The sequence below is a fragment of the Chiroxiphia lanceolata genome, chromosome 4 (genome assembly GCF_009829145.1).
Source record: "Chiroxiphia lanceolata isolate bChiLan1 chromosome 4, bChiLan1.pri, whole genome shotgun sequence".
NCBI classification, from domain to species: domain Eukaryota; kingdom Metazoa; phylum Chordata; class Aves; order Passeriformes; family Pipridae; genus Chiroxiphia; species Chiroxiphia lanceolata.
In genome coordinates this window covers 6,778,163-6,784,017 of record NC_045640.1, presented here as the reverse complement: position 1 = coordinate 6,784,017, position 5,855 = coordinate 6,778,163, and positions in this window count along the sequence as shown.

Genomic DNA, 5,855 nt, shown 5'->3' with positions numbered 1-5,855 from the left:
TTTGTATTTCTTTATTAAAGCACCATTTTTAACCATGTCTTTCATTATACACATTAAAGCCAGCTTTTTAGCTTATAATGGGGAGAGGGGTGGAGCTCGTGGACCACAGGAAACACTCCTGGGCTGTTTCACCCGTGTCGAAGGGTTGGGTTTAAAGTGCGAGTGTTTTCAAAAACCAGCAAGAAACTGGACCTCATGCGTGTGGCTGAGCCAGAGAAAACAGAGGAAGAGGACTGGAAGGCAGTGGAAGAAACAACCTCAAAAGATGGCCTAAAGGAGGAACTGCAGGTTTTCTGTGGGCCATGCTGCAGTTCTCCCATCTGGGTTTTGAGCAAGATAATGGGGACAACCCCAAGTTGTCCTGATATGCACAGGCTAAGGAAACCCTGTGGGCATTTTTTTCTTTGAGTGGAATGAAACATTCACCAAGCATTGTTAATTTGAGAAACAGCATCATATTTTAGTTATGAGTTCTGCAGTGGCTCTCAGTTTGAGAGAGTTAATAATTATCAGTAAGGCAAGGTCTGCAGGGAGAGTCAGCGACACAATACTGCTGATATGCCCTTTTTTCCCCTTTTTATGCCTGTTATAGGTAAGGAATTTGCTGCAAATACGTAAACACAAGCTGGGCAGCATCATCAGGTTGCGACTGGGGCTTTAGGTCATGCAGTATTCTTTGTCCCCCCGATTAGGAAACATTAACCCTTGGGATCAAGTTGCTCATTTACAAATTCCCAGATTCACTTCCCTTAAAAATTCCCTGCTATTCCCACCCTCCAGTAAATGCTGGCAGAAAGATAGTCCCTAAAAGTTAAAAAAATAAACCGGTTTGCCTGATTTAAGTGAGCAAGACTCTGCAAGAGGCTGTGTGGATACTTTCGTATCGCAGCAGAAGGTCAGACGAGGCAAGACGAGCAGCAGTGCTGCCCCAACTGCCCCGTGCATCCCAGCCCAGCTCCAGCAACCAACTCTGGCAACAACAAGGAGGATAAATGTTTACCAAAGGGTAGCAGTCATGAGTTTGGATATCGTCATGGAGGTGACACTTTGCTTTCCTGGCCAGGCACAGACCAGCGTCAGCTGAGGTACGGAGCTGACCTTGCCTCACTCCTCCCCAGCAAACACACCGAGCGATCACTCTCCTCTGCAGATAACAAGGGAATGATGTTTGTTATCATTCTGAAAAAGCAAAACAGCCCTCATGCTGTCACCTCCCCAGGGTCAGCAGAGCCAAAACCTTTGCTCCCAGTTGGCACTGACCTCCAGCTCTTGGATGGGAGGGCATGGGAGCCCTGATAACACAGCCACCACAAAGGATGGCAGTTCCCCTCAGCTTACCATGATCCACCATGGAACAGAGGGGAGGTGATGCTCATTATCTAAAGGGGGTGCTGAGAGGCCAGTGGGATTTATTTGGTTTTTTCCCAGATGCTGAATGCCATATTAAACCAGAATGCCATATTTAACCAGAAATCACACACGAAAACAGTGACATTGCCTGGATGTAAAGCATTGCCCCATTACTCATCCACTGTACAGATGCCAGCTGTAGTGGGTGAAGGGCATCAGTGTTTCCCCTTAATTCTGATCTAACAATTGCTGAAGGAATTTAGCAGCCAAGGAGATAACAAAGCCAAGGACCAAAGTGAGGGTCATCTTATAAATGTGACAACACTGTTAGACTTGTTCAGAGTACGGCACAGGATTCGCAGCAGCAGTCACCATCCACCTGCTTGTTAAATAAATGTCCTTGCAGCTGCTGAGTCCTTCTTTCAGGAGGAGCTCTGTCCTGCACAGACACCTCTAAATGTAAACTTTTTTCAAAGTTGGAAATAGCCATTAGGACCCGAGGGAACAGCATGAAGCTGTGCCAGGGGACGTTTAGGTTGGACATTAGGATGATGTTCTTCACCCAGAGGGTGGTTGGGCACTGAAACAGGCTCCCAAGGGAAGTGGTCATGGCACCAAGCCTGACAGAGTTCAAGGAGCATTTGAACAATGCTGTCAGTTAAATTGTGGGATTTTTGGGGCTGTCCTGCACAGGACCAGGAGTTGGACTTTGATGATCCTTGTGGGTCTCCCTCAACTCAGAATATTCTATGGTTGTATGATTTGTAGACCTCTGTAGACCAACACAACCACATTTGCACAACAACCCTCACCAGGCTCCGCTGAGCAGCTCCTCTCCCTCTGTTCTGCATCAACAGAAATACTCCCACTCAGGCTGACCCATCAGCATTTGCATGGCTGGGTAAAATCACTTTGGCAGGCTGGTTCTGAATCCCATGGTTCCTGCTCATCATCTCTACTCTAACTGGGATATTTCCATACCAAAATAGGATGGCACAGGCAAAGCAGAAACTTCTGCCCAAACCAAGTTGGCCAAGTGCAAACTGGATCCTGTTGATAACTCCAAACTGTGTGCCCCGGAGGGTGTGCCTCAGGACACACCCCAGCCACTGTGTTTTTCTCCTCCTATTGTCACTTCGAGGTGCTCTGGAGATGCTCTGAAAAAAATGAGAGTGGCTGACTCTCATCCTGCTGCTGTGGAAAAAGGGGGTTCGACATTGTAAATCCGGGTTAGTGTTGGCAAAAGTGCTGGTGGGCTGCTGCAGACAGAGCCCAGAAAGTAGGTTAACCTGTCAGCAAAGGAAACAAATTTCAGCCTGAACCATGCAGTAGATATAAATATGTAGATGTTGAAACAGAAGGCACCACCCGAACTTTTTGATATAGTGGTATAGGAAAAAGAAATCTCCATTGGTTCTACCCTCCATGTCAAAGATTGAGATGATACATCTTGCAGTGCCAGGATGGCAGTGCCTAGTCAACCCATTAATCAACGTGCATCAACCCAAATCACTCATAAACCCATGTGCATCAACCCAAATCCCTCACAGAGCTGCATGCAAAGGTCAGGACTGGCCTTGAACCCCTCCTATGTCCTTAACCCACACCCAGTGCTGTCTGACAGATGACAACGCTATCACTTTCTCCCTACAAGCTACCTACCTTTGGCAGGGATCAGCGATCACCTTTCAGGGAAGGTTCACAGTGCTGCAAAGCACTTTTAGTCCAAATTTTGGGCTGAGCCCAGTTCTTCCAAGCTAGTGACCTGCTGCCCCAACTCTGCTTGCTGTTGCATTTGTAGGTTTCCTTCTCTCCCTCTTCAACTTTAGGGTCTGGAGAACCATCTCCCTCTCCCATAACTAACCAGGACATCCATCAGTGAACAACAAAATGTAGATCCCGCTTCCTGAGTGGTTGCTGTGATGAGTACAATTGTCATAGATAAACTATACAGAGAGGGTTTTCCACCTCAGTTTTTGAATGTGATATTTCATGGACTCAGCTGTACTTCAGTGGAAGTTTCCTTTCTCCTGCCCCTGCCCTGCTACATGTAGCAGTGGACCAGTTACACTGCAGCTGTAGGATGTGTATTTTCATTATTAGCAATTGTATTCACTTAGTCCATATAAAAGTATCAGCACAGCAACATGAATGATTTGTGTAATCATATATTTGCTGTTATTAGGACCTAATATGTTATGCCTGTAATTACATACTATGCTCCAAATAATAAGCTTGGAATTGCTGTGTAAATTTTGGGTAATTACAGAAAACTATGCTACAAACAGGTCCCCCTAGACCAAGTTCAGCATTCACAACCAGGAAATAACCATTATTAAAGGCTCTGCAATACACAAATCGATAGACTAAAATCCAGAAGCCTTCTGAGTATGTAGCAATAATGAAGGGGGACAAATAACCACTTCAGGAGAGCAAGAGAAGTGCCAGTCCAGGTAATGCTATCCCGGGGGAATATTTCTTCTAACTGATTTCAGGAATACCCCAGCAAAAACCCAAGGAACCTCCAGTGGGTGCGATGTAAGCTGCAAGTAGCACAAACTCATTCAGATGCAACTGTTTCAAAGGATTTAGAAGCTATGCTCATCATCAAAAAAGAAAGTTAAAATGCTCTCATCTAAATTAAAAGTCTGCCAGAGGTCATTACATCTTAATGCATAGTCAGGCTTTTCTAAATCGGCTGGAAACATTGACATTGATTTAAATTTATCCTCTCCTTCCCAGATCCAAGAGTTTTTCCAGATTTCAATGCCTTTTTTTTTTTTTTTTGGGTGAAGCTTATTCTTCCCCTCCTCACTGCAGTATCTGCGCATCTTCCATCTAAAATCAATAGCAATAGTAAGGTCCCCTGTGGGCTTCTTGCAGTTGTGAGTGTTTCTCCCAAGGATGGGACGTGATGAGAAGAAATGAGATCAGCCATTTTTATGGCCCAGTGAACAGTTACAGGCTTTGAGGGCTTTCTCATGGTCATGAACCTCAGAACAACTTCTGATTGTTTTAATTTCATTGCAGCCTTCCAGCTTCGTCATCTGTGCTGCCAACTTCTATTAAGGTTCCATTAAAAGGCAATGAAACACAGGGCTTTTTACAATACCCTTGACAAAACAATTTCCCTTTCTGGATGCAGTAAAAATTTTCAGCCAAAAATACAACTTTTTGGTTAAAAAACAAAAAAATAAAACAAGAAGAGAGAGAGAAAGAGAGACAATTTCAAGCAGATCAAAATATTTCATAAAATGTTGTCGGATTGTCTGAGCCAGAAAAAACAATCCTGAAAAGGCTAATTTTCAAAGCAAAACATTGATTTTTTTTCTCTCTGCCTATCGTAATTACATTTGTTTCCACTTGCTTATGAAAAGCCCTAGATATCAGACAATATTTCATTTTGTATAGAGCTAAGTGTTTTGTTCAGATCAAAATGTTTTCCACAACACCTTGTCATTGAATTTTACTGTTATTAATTGTACCTTTTCCTTTAAGGATCCTACATCTCTTCACTTTAAGTATGACTACACTTAGCAACAGAGAGAAGGACAAATGCTGCCCTCAGATATAACCGGGTGAATTCAAGAAAATCCTGATTGAAGCAAAAGGTGTTATAAAAGGTAAGGAGTATAAAATTTAACCCTAAGTCACACATAGAATAAGCCTGCCCAAGACACTGTTTTAAAAGTTTTAACCCACAACACACCAATAACTTATAAATCTGTGTCCTTTCATATAAATGTTTAAACAACAAGTGTGATTCAGGGGCATCCATGCACGTGCTTGATCTTCCTGAAGTTCATGGGATTTGTCACAGCTTTAAGCACAAGAAACCTGCTTGGTGTCCCAGTGGCACAGTGTCAGGGATGGGGTTTGTGCAACAAAATATAATGTAGCTTCAAATATTTGTAGATATTAAAATCGAGTTCCTGTCACCATGAGCATGTTCCCTCTCATTTGACACCTGGCAAATCATAGAAAATCATAGAATCATAAAATCATTAAGGTTGGAAAAGACTTGCAAGATCACCAAGTCCAGCTTTTGACCTAATACCAACATAAGCCATATCTTGAAGTCTATTCATTTTTTGAACACTTCCAGGGATGGTGACTCCACCACTTTCCTGGGGAGCCTGTTCCACTGCTTAACCACTCTTTCAGTGAAGAATTTTTCCCTAATATCCTAGCCCCCATCCCACATACGTAAGAGAACGTAAACCATGGGCTTAAGTACAGGGGTCTTTGCAGCAAAGCAGAAGATCCCATTGCTCCATCCCTTTCCATGATACACATTGTAATAGTATATAAATCATGAATTACACCATAAATCATTCCTGGGGTTGCTGTAGGGAGGAAAGCAAGGGAGTTGTTTTGGAAGAAGCCTGAGAGGGCTGAAAGTGAGACAAGTTGGCAAGATCCATGGACAGCCTTGAGCCAGCAGAAGAGAGAGAGACTGTGGGGTGAGCTGGGCCCCGAGCAGCCAAGGCTGACACAGGGAGAGC